The following is a 26,152-nucleotide window of genomic DNA, read 5'->3' as shown; positions in this document are numbered from 1 at the left end:
CTAAAATATGTGTAAATATTCTAGATAAATGAACTATTGTTATGTAATACAATCACATGAAAGAGATAAAAATACACTCTCTAGGGCAAATAATGCTTATTTTTATCATGTCATTAGCAAATTTGAGTAAATAATATGTGCTGAGATGAATGTTATGGGTATTCTTTAAACAATTTTTCCAGCTGGAATGTATTTGAAGATGACATGAAATAAAATCTTCAGTTTCAACATTTGATGGGCCTATGTTGCATGTGAAGAATGAACACACACCTAAAAGTAAAATAAAATGAGGCAGATACTTGGGGATATTTTTTAGATAAGTGCAGATGGCACTCATTCATTTTAAGTTCATTTTATTCAGTGTGATCACTTTCTATTTTGCACTGCTGAGGACTGTTAGACCTCCTTTGTCCTAAGTATCTCTGTCCATCTTTGCACAATGGAGTTCTTCCTTTATCAGCTCTCTAGCCTGAACTAATTTTGTAGGGAGACCAAATATATATTTTGCCTGGAGGACTACTTTCTGAGCCCTTTCTTCATTCATTCTAAAACTTTGGATTTTCATACTTCTTAAAAACACATCATTGTGGAGTCTGGGTGGCTCAGTCTGTTAAGTGTCTGCTTTTGGCTCAGGTCATGATCCCTGGGTCCTGGGGTCTAGACCCACATCGGAAGCCTGCTTCTCCCTCTCCCTCTGCCTGCCGTATGCCTGCTTGTGCTCTCTCCCTCTCTCTCTGTCAAATAAATAAATAAAATCTTTAAAAAAAAGTCATTGGGACGCCTGGGTTGCTCAGTCGTTAAGCGTCTGCCTTTGGCTCAGGTCATGATCCCAGGGTCCTGGGATCGAGTCCCACATCGGGCTCCTTGCTCAGTGAGGAGTCTGCTTCTCCCTCTCCCTCTGCTGCTCCCCCTGCTTGTGCTCTCTCTCTCTCTCTCTGACAAATAAATAAATAAAAATTTAAAAAATCATTGGTGAGGATTTTGGAAGGCTCTGCCGTCATTCTCTTCCATGCTGCATATATTGCCATCAACTTTTTATTTTTTATGAACCTCTGTATTTCTTTCCACCCACGTGAAGTATACTTCTAGTTCTTTTCAGAGCATGCTCTAAAAATCACTTTCTGTAATTATTCACTTTCTGTCACGTTGATCGATTTTGTTCCATGTATATTTTCTTTATTTGCTTTTCACTAGTCATCTAAAAGTCTTTACCAGCCTTCCATTTTAGGCTGCTTTTAAATTCGAATAGAAGCAACATAATTTTTTATTTTGCTGCCTTTCAGTTTTGATTTAACTAATAGTATGAAACTGGTAAACATTTTCTTTCCCTGATAGTCATTTACTTCAACTCTTCCTGAAAAAAAAAAAAAAAAAAAAAACAACTCTCCTAAACTTCTTTATACGCTGAGCAAATAATTAAGGGACTCCATTATGTACACAATTATCAAATTTGGATGCGATGGGGCAGTGATACAGTGGCTCAGAAAGAGAGCAATGAAGCCAAAGCGTTAAAGTGAATGTGTGTGTCTCCTGTTCTCTAGTGATTCCTCAGGCCAATTACTTGCCTTCCTGTGCTACCGTTTCTTGTAAAAGGGGATAATATTAGCATTTACCTTTTAAGATAGAAAAGAAAAATAAAATTTGAGTTTATATAATTAGTGTGTGTGGCACATTATCTAGCATCAAAAAATGGTCAATACCTGTGGTCTACTTGTAAGGCTATAGCTATGATAATTTTAAATATATAGTTTACATAACCTGCAATATTGCTTTCTATAATATATAATTTCTCATATTCTTGGCACCATATAGTCCAGGAGATTAGATTTCTGAGCCCCTCTTTAAACCATCTGTACTTTGAAGAGCACTAGCAGATACGTGCTGAGAATTGTCTACTCAAGAAGAATTTTGACTTCTGGGCAAATGGTTTAGTCTTCATTACATAAAATGAACCGACTGTTAATGAGACTGGAAGTCATATATTTGGGGCATCTGTAAAGTTCTAAAGTCTGTAAAGCTTATCTAATTTCATCTCCATAAGCAATATATGAGTTTTGTGTCATTAGCTCTTAATTACCAGACAGAAAATGGATCTTTTGGTGAAGAAGCCAGATTGGAATTTTGGAGCCTTGATTTTCAATCTCATGTGCTGTCTGTATCACCACTGTAAAAATAGTCACGCAAAATCCTAAAGTTCTAAACCCCTGCAGTACAGTCATCTGGAAAGAATCACTTATTCTGTTTTATTTTACTTTATACAATATTTATATTTTGTTGACCTTAACCATTAAACATTTCATTCTGGGTTTTCACTAAGAAGCAAACTAATAACATTTCTTCTCTCCAGGTCTAATTTAGAAGCGCATCACCAACCTCTACTGAACAACAAGTTACTGATTATCTACAAGGCCAGCCTTTCTAGGTATTCTGCTCTGTAGTAGGCCTATGTATTCAAATGATGTGGAAAATGGTGTTTTCAAAAATGTATTATCTGTGTTATCATATTTTCTTTTCATGTTAATATATTAAATTATACTCATAATATCGACCCATATTAATTGTTGAAATTTTAAAGTCAATTGTTTCTGCCACAATTCTGTATTTACCACAACCTCTCGTTTCTTCTTTTGTGGTTTCTGCTTCTTTAATGACAGCACTGTTATTAAATTAGGCTAGTAAGAAAATTTTTTTAAAGATTTTTATTTATTTATTTGAGAGAGAGAGAGAGAGCAAGAGTGGGATGAAAGGCAGAGGGGGGAACAGACTCTCCATTGAGCAGAGAGCATGATGTGTGGCTCAATCCAAGGACTCTGGGATCATAACTTGAGCTGAAGGCAGATGATTAACCAACTGAGATACCCAGGCACCCCAGAGAATTTTGAATTATCTTCTACTTCTCCTACATCCCACAAATTAACCACAAAACTATGGTGTCTATGAAACCCCTCTGTCTGCCATTTCCACTGGGCTGTGTCTCTGATACAAGCTCCCCACATTTATGTTCTTCCAATGGGACTTTTGATTCCCCATCTACTTGCTCTCACATCCTTATTTCTTGTCACCAACAGAATGCCACTGTGGAACACACTGGTGGCTGATGTGCTAAAAGAATTATTTCATTGGTTTGGAAGAATCCTCATATTTTTAACATTTCACCCAACTTCACTTTATGTCCTTACCTTCTATAACTTTTTCAGCAACATTTTTGCTGGCATTCTTATTTTTCACAACTTTCTGAGATACAGTCTTCTTTTTAACTCCACCTTACAAGTGAGGGAACTGGACACAGAGGTTAAGTACTTTGCCTAAGGAGGTCAAACAATTAGTAAATAGTAGAGTCAGGATTCAAACCCAGGTGTTGCACCCCACACAGCTGCTCATACTAATTCTGCACATCTTATTTCATTTGAGTTAAAGCCTCAAATTCATCTGTTGCACAGAAGAATTCCAATGTCCATGTAATATTTCAGTGATCTTGTTAAAACATAGACTACATCACATCATGCTACTTTAAAAATCATCCCAGTCTCATGATTCTCCTGAGCCTTACTGTTCTCTTTACTGTGGCATAAACACAAAGATTGTTTTTGCCTCAGTATCTCTGAATTTACTGTTTTTTTCTTCTTGGAATGCTTTCTCCAAACATTTATATACTGTTTCCCTTAATTGATATGATATATGTTTAAAGGCTAATTCTTTTGAAGTTGATATTTCTTAATATTCTATAATCTTACAATCTTGATTTTTCTATATGCAATTGACCTAGAAATCTTGTCATTATCTATCCTATTGATCAAACTTTATGGTTCCTCACAACATTTATTACTATCTGTAATATTGTTTATTTTTTATATCTCTCTCACTACACTAAGGAGCAGGAATTGTATATTGTTTAGTGCCAGTAGCAATTGGTAACGAGTAGTAATTTTGTGAATATTTTTCCATAAATGGATATATAGGACAAATGCAATTTATTTCATTTCTCTAGTTTACTTTTTTCTAATCTTATCCTATTACAATGTAAGCACTGTAAGCATAAGGAACTTGCACAACTTCCTCAATACCAGAGACCTATCCTTTAAAAAAAGTGCCTGTGTACATAGTACACGTTGAATCAATATTTAATGAACAATGGATACATAGATAGTATTTCTTCATTTTTTTAAGATGAGGAAATTGAGAAAAGTAATTACTAATATAAAACAGAATCAAGACGATCTCAGATACAATCCATATTGTTTTTGTTGCATGATTCTGGATAAGGGAAAGTTTACCTTCCTGGAAACATGGAGTTTTCTTTCTCTGAAGGAAGAAATAATGGTATGTCTCAGGGACTATCCCAGAATCATGTTTTTTAAAGGCTAGATTCCTTATGAAGATGATTTTGGAACAGAGCATAACCAACAGTAGCCATGGGAGGCTGCTCTACAAATGTATAGTCCAAAGAAAATAGCTCGGGGAAAGAATCGAAATTTTGTTGGTTTAGAAATTGGTTGTTCTGGTGTAATTCTCACACAAATTCAGAAATTTGACTTAACAATTTCTTGTTTGTAACTCCAGAAATTTTGTTCCATTTACCACATACTTAATGTATTTTCTTTGTAAAATAATACTCTAAATATGAAATGTATCTGAGTTTGTCAAGAAGAAAATTTTATTTTTCTCCAAATTTGTGTCAGTGCAGAGGAGAGCAGTGGGTCCTCTCATGTATTTTAACATCCTCAAATGGTAACATCTGAAGATAAGAGTCTTAGCACCATAAAGTGTCTGACCTCTCCTAAGTAAAACTCTTATTCTAAATGATAAAGAAGGCTACTGTTGCAGGTGATTTCTGCTATATTTAAAGGCAGTCCTTATGCTTATTTTATTCTGTCTGTGTTTCTCAAAACATACAGAGCTTTTCTGCATTTCTTGTGAACACTCTGTCAAGGTTCTAATAGGTTTGAGACACAGTAAAACATAGCTTTGAATGGGACCAAAAAGAAAGTAGTGATTTTTTGTATACCTATCATTTGCTAGGCCAAATATGAGATACGATATTAACCTAGTAAGAAAAATAACTAGGAGTGCCTGGCTCAAGTTAGTTGAGTGCCTGATTCTTGATTTCAGCTCAGGTCATGATGAGCTCTGTGCTCAGTGGGGAGTCTGCTTGAGATATCTCTCCTTCTTCCTTTCCCTCTGCTCCTCCCCTCGTGCTCTCACTCTCTCTCTCTAAAATACATAAAATAATTCTTTAAAAAAGAAAAATAACTATAAATCATAATTCGGATACCGACACAGCTTACAAATCGTATGTAGAAGAATCATATCCTTATGTTGCAGATAGTATATTCCAAAGTTCGACCAAGAATAAGTGCTAAAGGGTAATAGGAAAGGGTGAGATTATTTCAGAGGAGCTGGTCAAAGAAAGCTTCATGAAAGATCACATCTCAGCTGTGATTTAAAGGCTTTCAGAATTCAAACAGACTTGCAAAGTATAATCTACTAAGTATAAAAAGATCCACAGTATTCACTAAAGTATACTAAGATGACCCCAAAGCATCAATGCACTTTGCCTTTTCTTTTTTTTCTCTCTTTTTTAAATTTTCTTATTGTTATGTTAATCACCATATATTACATCATTAGTTTCTGATATAGTGTTCCATGATTCATTGTTTGTTCATAACACCCAGTGCTCCATGCAGAATGTGCTCTAATACCCATCACCAGGCTAACCCATCCCCCTACCTCCTCCCCTCTAGAACCCTCAGTTTGTTTTTCAGAGTCCATCATCTCTCATGCTTCTTCTCAACCTCTGACTTACTCCCCTTCATTCTTCCTCTCCTGTTATCTTCTTCTTTTTCTTTTTTCTTAAAATATGTTGCATTATTTGTTTCAGAAGTACTGTGATTCAACAGTCTTGCACAATTCACAGTGCTCACCGTAGCACATACTCTCCCCAATGTCTATCACCCAGGCACCCCATCCCTCCCACCCCCAACCACTCCAGTAACACTCAGTTTGTTTCCTGACATTAAGAATACCTCATATCAGTGAGTTCATAGGATACATGTCTTTCTCTGATTGACTTATTTCACTAAGCATAACACCCTCCAGTTCCATCCACATCGTTGCAAATGGCAAGATCTCATTCCTTTTGATGGCTGCATAATATTCCATTGTGTATATATACCACCTCTTCTTTATCCATTCATCTGTCGATGGACATCTTGGCTCTTTCCACAGTTTGGCTATTGTGGACATTGCTGCTATAAACATTGGGGTGCACGTACCCCTTCGGGTCCCTACATTTGTATCTTTGTGGTATATACCCAGTAGTGCAATTGCTGGATCGAATGGTAGCTCTAATTTCAACTGTTTGAGGAACCTCCATACTGTTCTCCAGAGTGGTTGCACCAGCTTGCATTCCCACCAAACAGTGTAGGAGGGTTCCCCTTTCTCCACATCCCCACCAAAATCTGTCGTTCCCTGACTTGTTCATTTTAGCCATTCTGACGGGTGTGAGGTGGTATCTCATTGAGGTTTTGATTTGGATTTCCCGGATACCGAGCGATGTTGAGCACTTTTTCATGTGCCTGTTGGCCATTTGGATGTCTTCTTTGGAAAAATGTCTGTTTATGTCTTCTGCCCATTTCTTGATTGGATTATTTGTTCTTTGGGTGTTGAGTTTGATAAGTTCTTTATAGATTTTGGATACTAGTCCTTTATCTGATAAGTCATTTGCAAATATTTTCTCCCATTCTGTCGGTTGTCTTTTGGTTTTGTGGACTGTTTCTTTTGCTGTGCAAAAGCTTTTTATCTTGATGAAATCCCAACAGTTCATTTTTGTCCTGGCTTCCCGTGCCTTTGGCGATGTGTCTAGGAAGAAGTTGCTGAGGCTGAGGTCGAAGAGGTTACTACCTGTGTTCTCCTTTAGGATTTTGATGGACTCCTGTCTCACGTTTAGGTCTTTCAACCATTTGGAGTCTATTTTTGTGTGTGGTGTAAGGAAATGGTCCAGTTTCATTCTCCTGCATGTGGCTGTCCAATTTTCCCAACACCACTTGTTGAAGAGACTGTCTTTTTTCCATTGGACATTCTTTCCTGCTTTGTCAAAGATAAGTTGACCATAGAGTTGAGGGTCCATTTCTGGGCTCTCGATTCTGTTCCATTGATCGATGTGTCTGTTTTTGTGGCAGTACCATACTGTCTTGATGATGACAGCTTTGTAATAGAGCTGGAAGTCCGGAATTGTGATGCCGCCAGCTTTGCTTTTCTTTTTCAAGATTCCTCTGGCTATTCGGGGTCTCTTCTGGTTCCATACAAATTTTAGGATTATTTGTTCCATTTCTTTGAAAAAGGTGGATGGTATTTTGATGCGGATTGTATTGAATGTGTAGATTGCTCTAGGTAGCATTGACATCTTCACAATGTTGGTTCTCCCAATCCATGAGCATGGAACGTTTTTCCATTTCTTTGTGTCTTCTTCAATTTCTTTCATGAGTATTTTATAGTTTTCTGAGTACAGATCCTTTGCCTCTTTGGTTAGATTTATTCCTAGGTATCTTATGGTTTTGCGTGCAATTGTAAATGGGATCGACTTCTTGATTTGTCTCTCTTCTGTCTTCTGGGTGGTGTATAGGAATGCCACTGATTTCTGTGCATTGATTTTATATCCTGCTACTTTACTGAATTCCTGTATGAGTTCTAGCAGTTTTGGGGTTGAGTCTTTTGGGTTTTCCACATACAGTATCATGTCATCTGCAAAGAGTGAGAGTTTGACTTCCTCTTTGCCGATTTGGATGCCTTTGATTTCTTTTTGTTGTCTGATTGCTGTGGCTAGGACTTCTAATACTATGTTGAATAGCAGTGGTGATAGTGGACATCCCTGCCGCGTTCCTGACCTTAGGGGAAAAGCTCTCAGCCTTTCCCCTTTGAGAATGGTATTCGCTGTAGGTTTTTCATAGATGGCTTTTATGATATTGAGGTATGTACCCTCTATCCCTATACTCTGAAGAGTTTTGATCAAGAAAGGATGGTGTACTTTGTCAAATGCTTTTTCTACATCTATTGAGAGGATCATATGATTCTTGTTCTTTCCTTTGTTAATGTATTGTATCACGTTGATTGATTTGCGGATGTTGAACCAGCCTTGCAGCCCAGGGATAAATCTCACTTGGTCGTGGTGAATAATCCTTTTAATGTACTGTTGGATCCTATTGGCTAGTATTTTGATGAGAATTTTTGCATCCATGTTCATCAAGGATATTGGTCTGTAATTCCCCTTTTTGATGGGGTCTTTGTCTGGTTTGGGGATCAAGGTAATGCTGGCCTCATAAAATGAGTTCGGAAGTTTTCCTTCCATTTCTATTTTTTGGAACAGTTTCAAGAGACTAGGTATTAATTCTTCTTTAAATGTCTGATAGAATTCCCATGGGAAGCCATCTGGCCCTGGGCTTTTGTTTCCCGGGAGATTTTTGATGACTGCTTCAATTTCCTTAGTGGTTATAGGTCTATTCAGGTTTTCTATTTCTTCCTGGTTCAATTTTGGTAGTTGATACATCTCTAGGAATTCACCCATTTCTTCCAGGTTACCTAATTTGCTGGCATAGAGTTGCTCATAATATGTTCTTATAATTGTTTGTATTTCTTAGGTGTTGGTTGTTATCTCTCCTCTTTCATTCATGATTTTGTTGATTTGGGTCCTTTCTCTTTTCTTTTTGATAAGTCTGGCCAGGGGTTTATCAATCTTGTTAATTCTTTCAAAGAACCAGCTCCTAGTTTCGTTGATCTCTTCTACTGTTCTTTTGGTTTCTAGTTTATTGATTTCTGCTCTGATCTTTATTATTTCTCTTCTCCTGCTGCGTTTAGGCTTTATTTGCTGTTCTTTCTCCAGCTCCTTTAGGTGTAGGGTTAGGTTGTGTATTTGAGACCTTTCTTGTTTCTTGAGAAAGGCTTGTATTGCTATATACTTTCCTCTCAGGACTGCCTTTGCTGTATCCCAAAGATTCTGGACAGTTGTGTTTTCATTTTCATTGGTTTCCATGATTTTTTTTAATTCTTCTTTAATTTCCTGGTTGACCCATTCATTCTTTAGTAGGATGCTCTTTAGCCTCCATGTATTTTAGTTCTTTCCGACTTTTCTCTTGTGATTGAGTTCTAGTATCAAAGCATTGTGGTCTGAAAATATGCAGGGAATGATCCCAATCTTTTGGTACTGGTTGAGACCTGATTTGTGACCTAGGATGTGATCAATTCTGGAGAATGTTCCATGGGCACTAGAGAAGAATGTGTATTCCGTTGCTTTGGGATGGAATGTTCTGAATATGTCTGTGAAGACCCTTTGGTCCAGTGTGTCATTTAAAGTCTTTATTTCCTTGTTGATCTTTTGCTTAGATGATCTGTCCATTTCAGTCAGGGGGGTGTTAAAGTACCCCACTATTACTGTATTGTTGTCAATGTGTTTCTTTGCTTTTGTTATTAATTGCCTTATATAATTGGCTGCTCCCATGTTCGGGGCATAGATATTTACAATTGTTAGATCTTCTTGTTGGATAGACCCTTTAAGTAGGATATAGTGTCCTTCCTCATCTCTTATTACAGTCTTTGTTTTAAAATCTAGTTTGTCTGATATAAGGATTGCCACCCCAGCTTTCTTCTGGTGTCCATTAGCATGGTAAATGGTTTTCCACCCCCTCACTTTCAATCTGGGGGTGTCTTTGGGTCTAAAATGAGTCTCTTGCAGACAGCATATTGATGGGTCTTGTTTTTTAATCCAATCTGATAGCCTGTGTCTTTTGATTGGGGCATTTAGCCCATTTACATTCAGGGTAACTATTGAAAGGTATGAATTTAGTGCCATTGTATTGCCTGTAAGGTGACTGTTAACTGTATGTTGTCTGTGTTCCTTTCTGATCTTTGCTGCTTTTAGGCTCTCTCTTTGCTTAGAGGACCCCTTTCAATATTTCTTGGAGGGCTGGTTTCGTGTTTGCAAATTCCTTTAGTTTTTGTTTGTTCTGGAAACTTTTTATCTCTCCTTCTATTTTCAATGACAGCCTAGCTGGATAGAGTATTCTTGGCTGCATATTTTTCTCGTTTAGTGCTCTGAAGATATCTTGCCAGTCCTTTCTGGCCTGCCAGGTCTCTGTGGATAGGTCTGTTGCCAATCTAATATTTCTACCATTGTAGGTTACATTTCTCTTCTCCCGAGCTGCTTTCAGGATTTTCTCTTTGTTTCTGAGACTCGTAAGTTTTACTATTAGATGTCGGGGTGTTGACCTATTATTATTGATTTTGAGAGGGGTTCTCTGTGCCTCCTGGATTTTGATGACAGTTTCCTTCCTCACATTAGGGAAGTTCTCTGCTATTATTTGCTCCAATATACCTTCTGCCCCCCCCTTCTTCTTCCGGGATCCCAATTATTCTAATGTTGTTTCGTCTTATCGTATCACTTATCTCTCGAATTCTGCCCTCGTGATCCTGTAGTTGTTTCTCTCTCTTTTTCTCAGCCTCTTTATTTTCCATCATTTGGTCTTCTATATCACTGATTCTCTCTTCTGCCTCATTTATCCTAGCATTTAGTGCCCCCATTTTTTATTGCACTTCATCAATAACCTTTTTGATTTCGACTTGGTTAGATTTTAGTTCTTTTATTTCTCCAGAAAGGGTTTCTCTAATAACTTCCACGCTTTTTTTAAGCCCAGCTAGTATCTTTAATGTCATGATTCTGAACTCTAGGTCCGACATCGTACTAATGTCCGTATTGAGTAGGTCCCTGGCTGACGGTACTACCTCTTGTTCTTTTTGCTGAGGTGATTTTTCTCGTCTTGTCATTTTGTCCAGAGGAGAATAGATGAATGAGAGAACAAAATGCTAACAGGTTTACAACATCCCCAGCAAATATACTGTATACAAATCAGAAAAGACCTGAAACCAGGGGAAAAGAAAGGGAAAGATAGAAAAAAGAAAGAGAAAAAAAAAGAAAAAAAGATAAAAACAAAAACAGAACAATACAAAAAAAGCAGAATATTATCAAATATGATCAGGCTAGTGCATAGATTAGTGCCACACACTAGATTTTGGGCATATTTTGGTCTGTTAGAAAAAAGTGCCTCCTAAAATTTTAAAGGAAGAAAAACATATATGTACAAAATAAGGGTTGATACAATGAAGGGATGGAAGATGACTGTAAAGATGAAAATTATAAAAGATTTTATAAAAGGACTTGATAAGATAAGAAGTTGTTTGAAAAAAGAAAGAAAATTTAAGAAAAAAAGAAAAGGAAAATGGGAGAGAATGTGATCAGGCAGGAGACTAGAACAAAGCCATACACTAGTGATTTAGGGTATATTTTGATCTGTTACAAGAAAGTGTATCTCAAAATTTTAAACAGAGAACAACTTATATATATATGCCAAAAATAAGGGTAACTACTATGAAGGGATAAAATATGACTCTAAAAATGAAAAATAAAAAATGTTTTTTTTTTAAAGGATTGATAAGATGTTGGTTGAAAAAGGGAAAAAGAAAAAAAAAAACAGTCAACAAAAATTAACTTTGATGAACTAATGAATCATGGTAAAAAAAAGTCATGAATTCTATGTGCAGTATTCCCCTAGCACTGGAGTTCTCCCGTTCTCCTTGATCGGTAAACTTGGTCTTGGCTTGCTGGCTGTTCGTGCTGATCTTCTGGGGGAGGGGCCTGTTGTTGCGGTTTCCAAACGTCTTTGCCGGAGGCTGAATTGCCCCGCCCTTGTCGGTCCGGGTTAAGCAAGCTGCTCGGGTTTGCTCTCAGGAGCTTTTGTTCCCTGCAAGCTCTCGGTACAGCTTTGGAGGACCAGGGCAAAAATGGTGGCCTCCCAATCTCCACCTGGAGGAGCTGAGAACTCGGGGCCCCGCTCCTCAGCTGAGAACTCGGGGCCCCAGAGAAAAGCAGTCACTCCCGTGTCCCCGGTCTCCGGCCACACTCCGTGCTCACCGGCCTGTGAACGAGCGTTGCTATCTCTGGTACCCGACCCCGTGTGGAGTCTCCAAACCCAGCAGATCCCTGCGGTGCGCTCCCGCGCCGCTCCTCCCCGGGAAGGAAGGGGAGTCTTCCCGGCTCTGCTGCTTGTTGGGTCCCTGCTGGAGGAGCAGTGGCCCGACTGGGCCGCGGATCAGTTTATGGCAACCCCGAGCTGAGAGCCTGCACCTCGGCTCCGTCTCTGCAGCCGGCTTCCCCGCTCCGATACCTGGGAGCTCTGGCACACTCAGGCACCCCTGGTCTTGCTGTGACCCCAAGGGTCCTGAGACCACACTGTCCCGGGAGGATTCCATCCCCTGCTTAGCCACTGCAGCGACGTCCCTCAGCCGAGCCGACTTCTAAAAGGTCCGTATTTGTGCTCCGCGGCTCTATCACTTGCCAGAAGCGGCCAGCGGAGGCCCCTCCCCCGCCGTCTATCCTCCTGAATATCGCCTCGGATTCACTTCTCCGCACGTCCTACCTTCCAGTAAGTGGTCGCTTCCCTGTTCAGAGAGTTGTTGCTACTCTCCTCTTAGATCTCCTGTTGAGTTCGTTGGTGTTCAGAATGGTTTGATCCCTGTTCTGCTGAATTCCTGAGACCAGACGAAATCTAGGTCTCCTACTCCTCCGCCATCTTGCTCCACCCCCAGCATCAATGCACTTTGATCCTCTGTTAACCAGATTTGAAACAAGAGTAGCTTAAGTTCAAGAATTATCATGTTTTGGAAACACTGTGGTGAGGAAACAAAGGCAGTACATTGTCCTAAGGAATAAGAATAAGAAATATCTCACGCTTATTATTTCATACTGTCTATGCCTTATAGAGAAAAGATGGTGGTATATAAACTTGAACATGTCTTGAACATAGATATGTGAAAGTCTATCAACTGAGTACAGTTTGGAGTTAAATTACATAGTATTGCTGTCATTTGTGAAAACAAGGTAAAATAATTAAGGTGGAATATTTGGTTGGGTTCTGCCACAAACTTAAAACTAAGAGAAAAAATATTAAATCTCCTCTTTGTAAAAACAGATAATTTTTTTTCCTGAACGCTCTCCTCACACTGTTTATGTTGAGCCTTTGAAAAATAATGGAATACCTGGGCAATATTTCGAACAGTTCCCAGTAAAGTGTTTTCTTATAATATTAAAAAGTAATTCAGAGTTAGGGATGCAAATCATGGTAATAACTTTCTATGTACCTTCATGAACACAAATAATGGCCACAGTCAAGAAATATTTACTCAGAAATAATTTCTTGTAAACAGTAGTCATTTGAATTCAGCAAAAGATCAATATGTAGAAATTAACATAAGTAACCTATTTTGAAATTCCAATTAAAAACCAACTTTACATTTCCTTATAATTTATGTATCTTATGCTGTTTCAAATGAGAAAGAAATATTTTGTTATAAAATAATTTACATTTCTTATAAAATGATAAATTATTTGAGTATAACTTCAGTGGAACAGTAATAAAATTTGTGGCGTAACAACAAATCACATGCTACTCAATATATTCAAACTGACCTCAATTGCTTATAATTAAGCAACTCTGCAGACGATGTTGAGAGTTTACCTTGCCAATTACTTGACAGAAAGAAAACTGGAGGCTCGCAGTGAGCATATACTGACATCCAACTTTCTGGGACTCCCTTCTTTAGAATGCATTAATTATTACTACCAGATTATATTTCCTAACAAGATTTCAGAATTTATCACACATAAGATCTACCTTTGTATCTGTGACATTTTTCTTAAGTTGTAAATCATACGTATTTCAATATCATCTATATGGCCACACAAGAAAGAGATGATTAGTTGCTAACAAACCAAAATGTCATCTAAGTGTCATGTTCATGTAAATACTTTAAAAGAAATTCTTCCCAAAATAATGATCTGCCACTTTAAAAATTGTTCCTTTATTTTTACTAAATTCATTTTCATTTCATGTTACACCCAGTTAATTTATAACAAGAAATACATTTCAAAATTAATTTGGAAACATCATTTTGGCATGTCCATGAGGATTGTTTTATTGTAATTCATATCAGTTCCTTGAGTAAAAGGAATTAAGTAGAATTACAATATTAACTTGATATTTGATAGATCATTTATTTCTCAAAATGAAAATGTTGAACAGAATGCAAAACAACTAATTGATAGAAAACAGTATTAAAAGGAGACAAAGAAAAAATACACTTTATTTGAGGGAATAATTCATGATATTACTACAGATTTTTTTTTTAGTTTTCTGTTTAATAAGTGTGTTAAAAAAAGTCCTCTAATTTTTTAACATAGATTTTATAGCTTAAATAACCTTAGATATAACCTAACTATTCCCTTATAAAGCTTAAGAGTATGTAAATGTTCTCCAGAATGTACATCTAACAGAGGTATTAAGAATTAAGATATCTGGTTAATTTCCTTTTTATGTAATTTCGCCTGCAGTGAATTTAGTCGCCAGTTGCATTCCATATGTTGCTTGGTAAAATTAATTCCATCATTTAATAAATTCATCCTAAATGCTATTCATCTTGGGAAACAATACACAAAGTTTCCCATCAACACTTATATTGGAAACCGCCAATTGTTTCCTCTGCCAAAGGGTCATAGAGGGGCTGATAATGTGGTTATTGGTCTTTTTATTTTTGCACAGCGTTGTTTTCAGTGGAAAAGTTAACATTCATATCAATCATCTCTGCAATTCATTTAGCATTAAGAATATATTGTTCATAAACAGTATTCCTTGATTTTTCTTCAAGGAATGACTGAACATGAATTGAAAATTTTAGTTTGACAAAGCCAACTGATAGGGCTACATAAATACTAAACTACATTTATGTGAATTACGAAAAAATAATCCTGCTTAAAAAGAAGAATAAAAAGTTGACATACTATTTACTTCTCAATAAAAATAACTAGAACCACTCACCCACTGTAAATTATACAGATCTAATTGTGTATTATTGAATATACCATAATAAAAATTAAATTTTAATTAAATTAATTAGATACTCAAATTCATTAGCAAATTATTTGTTTTGAATCCATCCCACATCATACATTCATGAAAATTATAGTTTTTGTCTGTTCTATTTGTCATTTTTTTCACAAAATGATTGCTATTTTTACATATTAAATAAGATTATAAAGATTATAGAGATTAAGCAATGTCAATCTGAAAATAAACTTTGAGTTTTTAATGACTGTTTTAAATAATAGAATACAAGGAGAGCAGCAGTTTCCTTGACTGTCAGTTATGGGCCGAGCCCTTATTAGACCGTGATCACCTGCTTTTCCTTCTTAAAGTACTTACTATGGGGCAACCTCTTTCACAATCATGTTGCCAAGCTGTGAGAAGCACAAGACACCTGTGTAAGTGATTCAGTTGACAGCCCCAGCTAGGCTCAGTCCCCAAGCATCAACCATCAGCCCTGTGAGTAAGTCATCTTAGAAGCGAATTCCCAAGCTCCAACAGAGCTGTTCTAACTGGCACCATGTCTGCTGAAGTCCTGCCCAAATGATTAAATTGTAAAAATATTTTTTAAAAGTTTCTGTTTTAAACCACAAGTTTCAGTTTTGTTATAATGGACTCAAGTATTTTAAAACAATTTTTCTGTTTTTTTTGTATTTCATTAAATATAGTTGATGCAAAACTAAAAATTATCTGTAAAAAACTGATGTAAATCTTAGTTATAGAATCTTTTCCTTTCTACTCCGTCCCCTACCTTTTTTTCTGCCTAAAATATGTATTCAATGATATAAGTATTATCCTTTTCTTTTCTAACGTCTGTTTGCTTCCATATTTATTGTTCTGACAATTTTATTTTCATTTCTTCTAAATTATGGGGAGAGATAATAAATCACCTTAATATTCAATTTTAGATTTTATAACATATAAAAATAGTATTGTGAAACCACATACTAAATTTTAATAGCAGTTAAGTTTTGTACTCTCAAAATTTTCATACCAACAAATGAAGAGCTGTGGTTTTCTTAAAGATTTTATTTATTTATTTGAGAGAGAGAGAGAGAGCAAGTGAGCACAGAGAGGAACAAGCAGACTCCCCGCTGAAGTGGGGCTCAATCCCAGGACCCTGAGATCATGACTTGAGCTGAAGGCAGACACTTAACCTACTGAACCACACAGGTGCCCCTAAATAGTTGTTTTGATCAGTGGTTCATTACATAGTAATCTCTAATTAGGTTCTTATAACACTTAGATTTGCCTTTTAATTGAGAAGGAATATTATTACTTACTGATTTATATAATAGTAAAAGTAGTTGTACACTTAAACTAAGAATTCAGCCATATTCTGCTGAGACTTTAAACACAGTAGATGACCCAAAATGCCTTATAAATATCCAATTTAAATGGGAAACTAATAAAAAGGATCTTAAAATGTTTTCAAATATTTTCTTGTCAATGTATTAGTTGAGAAAGCCGGTTTTTATCTGGCATGTTTTTAGATCAGTTCATGTTCTTGATTTTTATATTATTTCCTCCTTTGTAGATCAAAGCAGTAGAATAATATATTGGCCAAATTAGGGCAATATTCTTGATTTTCATCTGAGAGAAAATTATTGTAGGTCGCTTGGGTTGCTCAGTTGTTTAAGCGACTGCCTTCGGCTCAGGTCATGATCCTGGAGTCCCGGGATGGAGTCCCACATCCGGCTCCCTGCTCAGCAGGGAGTCTGCTGCTTCCTCTGACCCTCTTCCCTCTCGTGCTCTCTATCTCTCAAATAAATAAATAAAATCTTTAAAAAAATCTCTTTAAAAAAATTATTTTAAAATACTGCTTTCAGTTAGAGTGACATTATCTAACATCTGCTGGAAATGCTTTATAATGTCTATGTAGATCATCCATATTTAAAGTTACTTAAAATATATAAGAAAAACAATTTCAAAATAATTAGGATATTTATTATTTTTAATATGCAAAAAACATTAGCAGGAGTACCTTTGTATAGTTTACTACCTATATAACAATGCGAAGTAGGCTTGGGGAGAGGTATGGATATAAAATTAGATTTTCAGAGCCAAGTTAAGATGTAGAATGTGCTTTTATTCTAAACAATGACTAATAAGCAGCAAAAGGAGAGGATATTTGAGTTGAGTTTAACTGAGACAAACATTACTTCATAAAAGAATCATAACTCTAAGGAATTCACCAGATGAAGAAAACAGGGCAAGGTTTTGATGTGAAAAGGGGATTCTGATTGTCTAACGATAAATGTAGAAAATAATATAATAAAATATAAAGACTCAGACTCATGAGGTGATGAGTCTTAGTTATCAAATACAATAGGTGATCAAGTAATAAGTATTTGGTTACATTTTTAAACCTAAACTTAAATTCAGCTAACATAAGGGCTGCACTTGCAAGTAGTAATCATGTCATCTTAGTTTTAGGGGAAAATGTACAGAATCAGAGATTCAAGTAATAATAATCAATTAGATATTATATAAAATCCAGTTATGTGTGACATGTTTTTGCTTAATATGAAGCACATATAATAATTAGTTTCTTAAACAGTCAGATGTGTGCTACACATTAATTATTTACCAATCACTAGTTTAAAACTTTTTTTAGTCAAATATCCTTCCTGAATTTTTCACATCATCTCGTACACCAGAATCCATGATTTTGAGCCACTGTCAAGCATTAAAAACAACAATAAAAATATTGAACTTTAAGATTTAATCTCATTTTTGATTAAAGACTCTCCCTCCTTTATTTATTATCAGTGCTGTCAGAAATTATGAGTGGAGATGGAATGTAATTGTCTCTCTTTCCTCTAGGAGGCTCTCTTCTCTAGTGTGTTGGAAGCCAAAGGGGAGAAGACAAGCATCCCTTGGTACACAGATATACTCCTTATGGCAGTATCTGGTTTTGAGGTAAGGTTGACTGACTGGTCTCTGTCATGTGCTTGGTATATAGGAGATGCCCAACAGCCAATGACTTTAAATACCAGAAAGTGTAAAATTTCCAGAGGATTATGGAGAGGACCTTCCTGATGCAAAGTTTTAATGAGGGATATCTGCTTAGATCCAGTGTCTTTTTGTCCTTCCTCTCCTCTCTTAGCTACACATGCAGAAGCACACCTCAGAGTTTTCCTTGGTAGTTTTTTTTTTTTGTGGGGGGGGGAGATGGGGAACATCTAAGACAGGTCAAACACTATTGAATTCCATGGCATCCCTAAGAAATTTGCTCATCCTTGCCAAACCAAATAGTGACAACACATTATTCCCCACTCTGAAACATTTACCTTCCCTAACCTCTCTCCTCAGCTTGCCCTCTCTCTCATTGCTCAAATAAGCATTGGCATCAGTTTAGCTTATCCTTTACATAAGCTGTCCTCAAACCCGAGGATTTTGTATCAGGCTCTCCTTTGTTCAGGCACCCCAGTATCTAATGAATAATTTTCTTTGAGCCTCTTCACTTTTCCTCAAATTTTTCTCTATTTTTTTTTTCTATTTTCTGCTTTTTAGTTGGGTGTGAGTAAATAGGGGAGTTGAATTGATGGTTGGGAGATCTGATTACCAATTGTTCCAAGTTCCTTTAGAAAATGTGGCCTTTGGTGTCAGTTCATTTTTAGTTTAGAGTCCTAATAGTCAATATTGGAGCATCTAGAGGAGTGTCAAAATGCATCTCATTTTATATTCTTTTTTTTTAATATTGTATTTATTTATTTATTTGAGAAAGAAAGAGAGAGCACATGAGTGTGCCCAATCAAGTAGTGGCAGAGGGAGAGGAAGAGGGGAAAGAATCCCAAGCGGACTCCACCCTGAGCATGGAGCCCAATGTGGGGCTTGATCTCACGACCCTGAAATCATGACCTGAGCTGAAACCAAGAGTCCAGTGCTTAACCACCTGAGCCACCCAAGTGCCCCTCATTTTATATTATAATTATATAGTCAAGAATACTTAATTTCCAGAACATTGATTCCATGCTTTAAGTCCACATTTATTGATTGGTTTGTGTAGTTCAAGAGTAATAAAATAATTATTTCCTTCATGAAACCTGGGTTCCAGAGGTATAAAATCAACCATTACCACCAAAATAAAAAACAAATAGAAATTGATTTTTAATTTGATTACATGTTACAAATATAATAAAAGTGATGTGATAGAACACTAGGTAGGGAAATCTGGAAAGGCCTTTTGAAGGAAATGTCTGAGTTGAGATCCAAAGATGTAGGGAAACTTAAGAAGGAAACTGAATATAAGAAGATAAAACCTTACTGCAAATGTTTATAAAAGAAGTACTGTTCATATATTTCAGGAAAGAAAAGAAGAACTGGAAGGATCTTGAGGCTAGAACTTACTGCTTAAGGTACAAGCGAGAGAATGGATTGAGAAGAGATCAGATAGGGGACTAATTTAGAAGCTAGTTGACACTAATAAGGATTTTAGATTTTATTCTAAGTGCAAAGGAAAGTTACTAAAATATTTTAGATAGAGGTTTTTGATTTATGTTTTGAACAACAGAATGGATTTTAACAGATAAAGATCAAGGTAAGGAAGATTTTGGAAGAGAGATGTGATGACAATGGGAACTAGGAGAGTAAAATAGAGAAAGTAGATTAGAAATACACTTGCTGGGGGTGCCTGAGTGGCTCAGTGGGTTATATGCCCAACTCTTGATTTCAGCTCAGATTGTGATCTCAGCTTCATGAGATCAAGCCCCACGTCCGGTTCCGTGCCTACTGCAGAGTCTGCCTAGGATTGTCTCTCTCTCTTCCTCTGCCCCTCCCTCCTGCACTCTCTCCCTCTCTACCTATCTCTCTTGCTAACTAAAATAAACAAACAAACAAATAAATAAATCTTAAAAAAGAAATACACTTGCCAATGTACTAGAACACAAGAGGAATTCACACATCTTTCTGTGAGTTTGGGTATAAGATTAAGGGAAAGAGAAGGAGCAAACATAAGTAAAATATTTTAGCCTCTGTGTACAGGGGGGTACCATTTACATAGATAATGATGAGCCATTAAAGAAAAGATTCATGGATATATGAAGGAAAAAATGGTTTCATTGTGGATATATTACATTTGAAGTGTCCATGAAATATTCAGATGGAGAAACAGGACATGAATAAGTGCTCAACTGAAAAGACACTGCCAAAGAAATGCCATAAACACCAATAAGAAGATGAAGTTAGAATTTTAAATGAATTACTAATGGCTGATGGATTACTAATGGCTGGCCTGGGAGTGTGATGTCACTAGAGACTTCAGACATTGAGTACTCCACACTCTTACAGGCTCTTCCTCCAAAAACCTAATTAGGCACTTATAGGACGATTATGGGGAAATGCTGAGAAGCCACCTCCTGAACTGGCTGAGAAAGAAGAGCAGCCACCACAGGAACTCCACCTACACACATCTCACCTATTGCCCACATGGCACAGAAGCCTACCATACAGGGGACTATAGTAGTCAAGGTCCTCCAGAGAAACAGAAGCAACATGACATATAAATTTATTATCAGAAATTGGCTCATGCAATTACAGAGGCTGAGAAGTGCCCAGGTTTGAAGGTTTGCAAACCCTCAAACTAGAAATCCAAGAGAGAGGATGATACTCTTCCGGACTAAGTTGAAGGCCTGGGAACAAGGAGAGCTGATGGTTTCTGTTCCAGGCCAGAAGCTGGCAGGCTCAAGCCCAAGAAGATCCAGTGTTTTAGTTCAAATTCAAAGGCAGGAAAAGACTCATGTCCCAGCTCAAACCATCAGGCAGGAGGAGTTTCCTCTTACTTGTGGAAAAGTCAGGTTTTTTGTTCTATTCAGGCCTTTAACTGGTTGGGTAAGTGCCACCCACATTAAGGAGAGCAATCTACTTTACTCATTCTACCAATTCAGAAGTTTTCTCGCTCAGAAATAACCTCATAGATAAACCCAGAATAAAGTTTAACCGAATATCTATCTAGGCACTCCATGGTGCAGTCAAAATGACGCAAAATTAACCATCACGAGAAGAACAATATTCTTGCCTTAGAAGGCTAAGAATTAGAAGGCTAGGATGCCTGGGAGTATCAGTGGAAAACCTCTGCAGTTGGGAGAAGGAAACAAGGGAGAACAACAGCAAAATAGCTATCTCTGATGGAGGACTGGAAATACATGTTAAGATAAACACTTTATTTGTTTTTTTTAAGATTTTATTTATTTATTTGAGAGAGAGAGAATGAGAGATAGAGAGCACGAGAGGGAAGAGGGTCAGAGGGAGAAGCAGACTCCCTGCTGAGCAGGGAGCCCGAAGTGGGACTCGATCCCGGGACTCCAGGATCATGACCTGAGCCGAAGGCAGTCGCTTAACCAACTGAGCCACCCAGGCGCCCCTAACCACTTTATTTGAAGGAATGGTGAAACACCTGTGAAGGACATACCTCCCAGTTACAGTTCACAGTGCCTGCCTAAAACAGAGACATAATCGTAACCTCAGAAAACACAAACACACCCACATACAAGCACACACACCACCACCAGCACCGTAACACTCATAATAATTGAGTAAAAACAGGAATGCAGCTGTGACAGTGCAAGATAAAGATTCTCTTTGGGGAAGCTGTGGAAAAAAAAAAAAAAAAAGATCCAAGCTGAGAAAAGAGGCAAAAATAAAGTACCAGTATGTCTTTTTCTCCCCTCTTCTAGGTCGTCCAGCATTTTATAAGGCAATACTTTAGACATAGAGCAACTTGAGCACTTTTTGCCAAGCTAACATATTTCTTTTAATCATTATCTTTATATATGTAATATTAGAGAATTTTAAATATGAAAATGATTTTCAGCAAATAAATCACATTGTAACAGATAAAAAATATAAAATTGTTCATCTATCTACGTAAAATATATTCAGTTAAAGAATGTTTCATCCCGGGGCGCCTGGGTGGCTCAGTTGTTAAGCGTCTGCCTTCGGCTCAGGTCATGATCCCAGGATCCTGGTATCAAGCCTGGCATCAGGCTCTCTGCTCCGCGGGAAGCCTGCTTCTCCCTCTCCCACTCCCCTTGCTTGTGTTCCCTCTCTCGCGTGTCTCTCTCTGTCAAATAAATAAATAAAATCTTTAAGAAAAAAAAGAATGTTTCATCCCACTGTGCTTTCTAGAACACTAAAAGTCTATACATCTGAAAGATACCCTATAATTTAAGTTTATGTTCTGGATGTTACTTGTGCATTTCTTCATGCTTACTTCTAAATTTTATTCTGACATTGAGAAATGCTGCCCTTTGGAAAACCCTGCAAAAAAAAAAATGGATAAATAAATCAGTGCAACCCACAGGAAAAAAAAAAAAAAAAGAATTCTATACCCCTCTCAATTAATTTAAGATTGTGTAAAATTTTATAGGATTTATGTCTATCTACATCTAATTTCCTCAAACGTCAACAACTAGCGACAAAACTTCAACTAGCGACAAAAAATATTATGAAAGATTAATAGGTATATCTGATATAGTCAAGAAATGGGATTCTTTACTAAACTTTGTAATTATGTATAATACTTTTTTTTTAAAAAAGATTTTATTTATTTATTTATTTGTTTATTTATTTGAGAGAGAGAGAGAGGGAAACAGCATGAGAGGGGTTAGGGTCAGAGGGAGAAGCAGGCTTCCTGCTGAGCCAGGAGCCCAATGTGGGACTCGATCCCAGGACTCCGGGATCATGACCTGAGCCAAAGGCAGTCGCTTAACCAACTGAGCCGCCCAGGCGCCCATGTATATGTATAATACTTCTTTAAAACATGGTCTAATATAGTACATTTATCAATTTATATATAGACAATTATCAGTATAACAATATAATTTAAAGTCATTTCACACAATTTATTAATAGCTAAATAATTCAGTAGCAGTGATTTGATCAATTTTTAACAACATATCTGCTTGAAATTTATTAAAGGCAAGTATTTTCTACTTTATAATATTTTACATAGTTATTTAATATGTGATTTATTATATTTTTCAGTATGAGGACTCAAATAGACCATATATGCATTTGTTCCTTGATTTTTGCATAATTTGAATTGGTGAAAGTCATATTTTGTTTGATGCTATGGCAGAGATGTGACCCATAGGAAAGAAATTCTATAGAGAAATATAAATCTCTGGTGGTTGTTCTTCCAAATTTGATTATTGAGCTACTGGTTGAAGCACAAAGAGGGACTGAGACAAATGCAATATAGTTTGCTTTCCACCTTTGATATTATAACATAAGTTTATCATAAGGGCAAAAGACACTGAGTAATTATAGTTGACAAATATAACTGTCTACTCTTAGGAGAGTTAACTGTGAATCACATATTACTGTGAAAAGACTGGTTTTCTTCCTTTGAAATTCGAAGTCACCTTCCAATTTAAAACTCTAGGCACATGGTAAGTTTTCTTAACATAATATTGCATTTTTATAAATAAAATTGCATTTATATAAATTATAAATTTTATATTTATAAATAAATAATAATCAAATTTTTCTCAGTTAATGCTAGTTTTAAAAATGTAAGTAATTTAATTTAGTAGAAAAGCTTTATCAGTACAAAATCTTTGGAACTTGGTTAGACCTAGTTTAGCTTAGAAATTAAAACATGTATTTTTTTTAATGACGTACTATTTTATTTTTGGCAATGGTCCAGGCCAGCACTGTCTAGCGGAAGTTTCTGCCATTATGGTAGATACTGAATACTTAAACATGGCTGCAACTATTAAAATATTGAACTTTAATTTATTTTTAATTAATTTATATTTAAATATAAATGGCCACATGTGGCTGGTAAATACTGTATTGGACAGCACCAATCCATAGTATAATTTGCATAGCTGGAGTGCTATTGAGTCTGGAACATGGTATATATCATGTTGTTTCCATTATATAACTCAGTTCTGTCAATCTTGGTAAATCTCTTAGATATCTTAATACAATATCTATTGAAGATTAATTAACAAAATACAAACTGGCAATAGATATTCCATCTAATTATGGGAAAACAATGTATTCTATTCCTACCTTCATCTTCAATCTACCTCTGCGTAAAGACATAAACAAGGAAAAATTATGGGGTGGCTGAGTGGCTCAGTCAGTTAAGGGTCTGCCTTTAGCTCAGATCATGATCTCAGGGTTCTGGGATCGAGCCCCACATGGGGTGGGTGAGGCTCCCTACTACATGGGGTGTCTGCTTCTCCCTCTCCCTCTGCCCCTAATCATATGCTCTCTCTCTCTCTCTCAAATAAATAAACAAAATTAAAGAATAAAAGGGAAAATCACTGTTGTACTTATAATCTTTCAGAAATATAAGATATGCTTAGACATGTAAATAACATAATAATATTATATATTTTTCTCTATGTAAGGTATCCTATATTGCCCTCAAGTGTTTAGTTAAAATGTGTATCCTAATTTCGCACTTCTTAACCTGGGGATAAAATGTTGATTTTGAATATTTTGGGTTTATTTTCATGTTTTAACTTTTGTAAAGACATATGTCATATTTTTTGAGGGCATATATTTAAAAATACAATATATTAATTAAATAAAAATGTACAATTAATTCATCTACATAAAAAATGATGCTATATCAAACCGTTTCCATTTAGCTAACCATATGACAAAGATGAAGAGCTACAGGACTGTACGTAAGTGGTGAGCTGAAATACAGAACACCATAAGAGTGTATGTTATAACATAACATAATAAAAAAAATGCCATTGATTCTCTAAAAAGAACTTTTATAAATGATGCTACACTGTTCTTTTCTAAACCTTCCATAAATAGATCTTAAATAGATTAAGTTGACAACCAAAAACAGAGAACAACTGCCAATTTTCCCTATTAGACAGCAATATTTTTTTAATGAAATGCCATGCAGACAAATATCTATTACAATGAACATTATTTATTTTTTTCCTTGTTACTATCTGAGCTGGAACTGTTCATGAAACAAAGTTTTAAAATTTTGTATTTTTTTATTATTCTCTAAATACTTAATTTCTTAATATTCTAGTCAAATTCACTTTGTTATTTTATTTTTTAAATATTTTATTTATTTATTTGAGAGAGAGAAAAAGCACATGAGAGGGGGGAGGGTCAGCGGGAGAAGCAGACTCCCCGCTGAGCAAGGAGCCCCATGCGGGACTTGATCCAGGGACTCCAGGATCATGACCTGAGCTGAAGGCAGTCGCTTAACCAACTGAGCCACCCAGGCGCCCTCAAAGTCACTTTTAGCATTATACCATTGCCATCTTATATGTGAATAATATGAACTCTGAAACTATCTAATATTTTTGTTTTTAATTTTTCATATATTATGAAAAAGCATAAATAATGTCTTTCTTTAGATCTAATTAATAAATTTGGCGATAATTATTTTCTCCATATCCAATAGAGATAGAACAGCTCTCTGAACATTTAACCCAAACTGCTATGTATCAGCAGTATCCCTTAAAGAATTCACCTGAAAAAGAATCAATAGACCTTCAGTGTACTAGTTTACTGTCTTCTCTGCCTTAGAGAAGCAGAGAAAAGTACAAGAGAATCACTACAGAACAATGATTATGTCTCAGGCCTGTCTCAGTAAGACGTAGAAGAGGCAAAATTTTTTACCTTGCTGAGTACAGAGTACATAAACACATGTATGTAAAAAGTACATTTAACCGTATTTATACAAATAAATGTTCAAACAAGAAGAAAATAAATCGATTGTAAAACACTTGGCATTCCAAAACCATTTATTTATTTATTTGTTTATTTATTTAAAAGATTTTATTTATTTATTTGACAGAGAGAGACTCAGTGAGAGAGGGAACACAAGCAGGGGGAGTGGGAGAGGGAGAAGCAGGCTCCCCGCTGAGCAGGGATTCCCCCCCCCCCAATGCAGGGCTCAATCCCAGGACCCTGTGATCATGACCTGAGCCAAAGGCAGATGCCTAATGGACTGACTACCCAGGTGCCTCTCCAAAATCATTTAAAGAAAATATAAATCTATTATAGTAACAAATAAGACAAAAAAAAATGTTCTTCTTCACTTTAGCTATGGAATGCTAGAGAACTCCTTACAATCTTTTATTTCTAATCACAGTTTTTATTTTTGGCAAGTCAGATGATTCTAAGCTTTTATCCATGTGCTCAAAATTCTCTTCAGACTAAAAACAAATGAAATATGAGAATCTAGCTTTAAGGTT

The sequence above is a fragment of the Zalophus californianus genome, chromosome 2 (genome assembly GCF_009762305.2).
Source record: "Zalophus californianus isolate mZalCal1 chromosome 2, mZalCal1.pri.v2, whole genome shotgun sequence".
Classification (NCBI taxonomy): Eukaryota; Metazoa; Chordata; class Mammalia; order Carnivora; family Otariidae; genus Zalophus; species Zalophus californianus.
The sequence above is the reverse complement of the archived record's forward strand: the minus strand, read 5'-3'. Positions refer to the sequence as shown.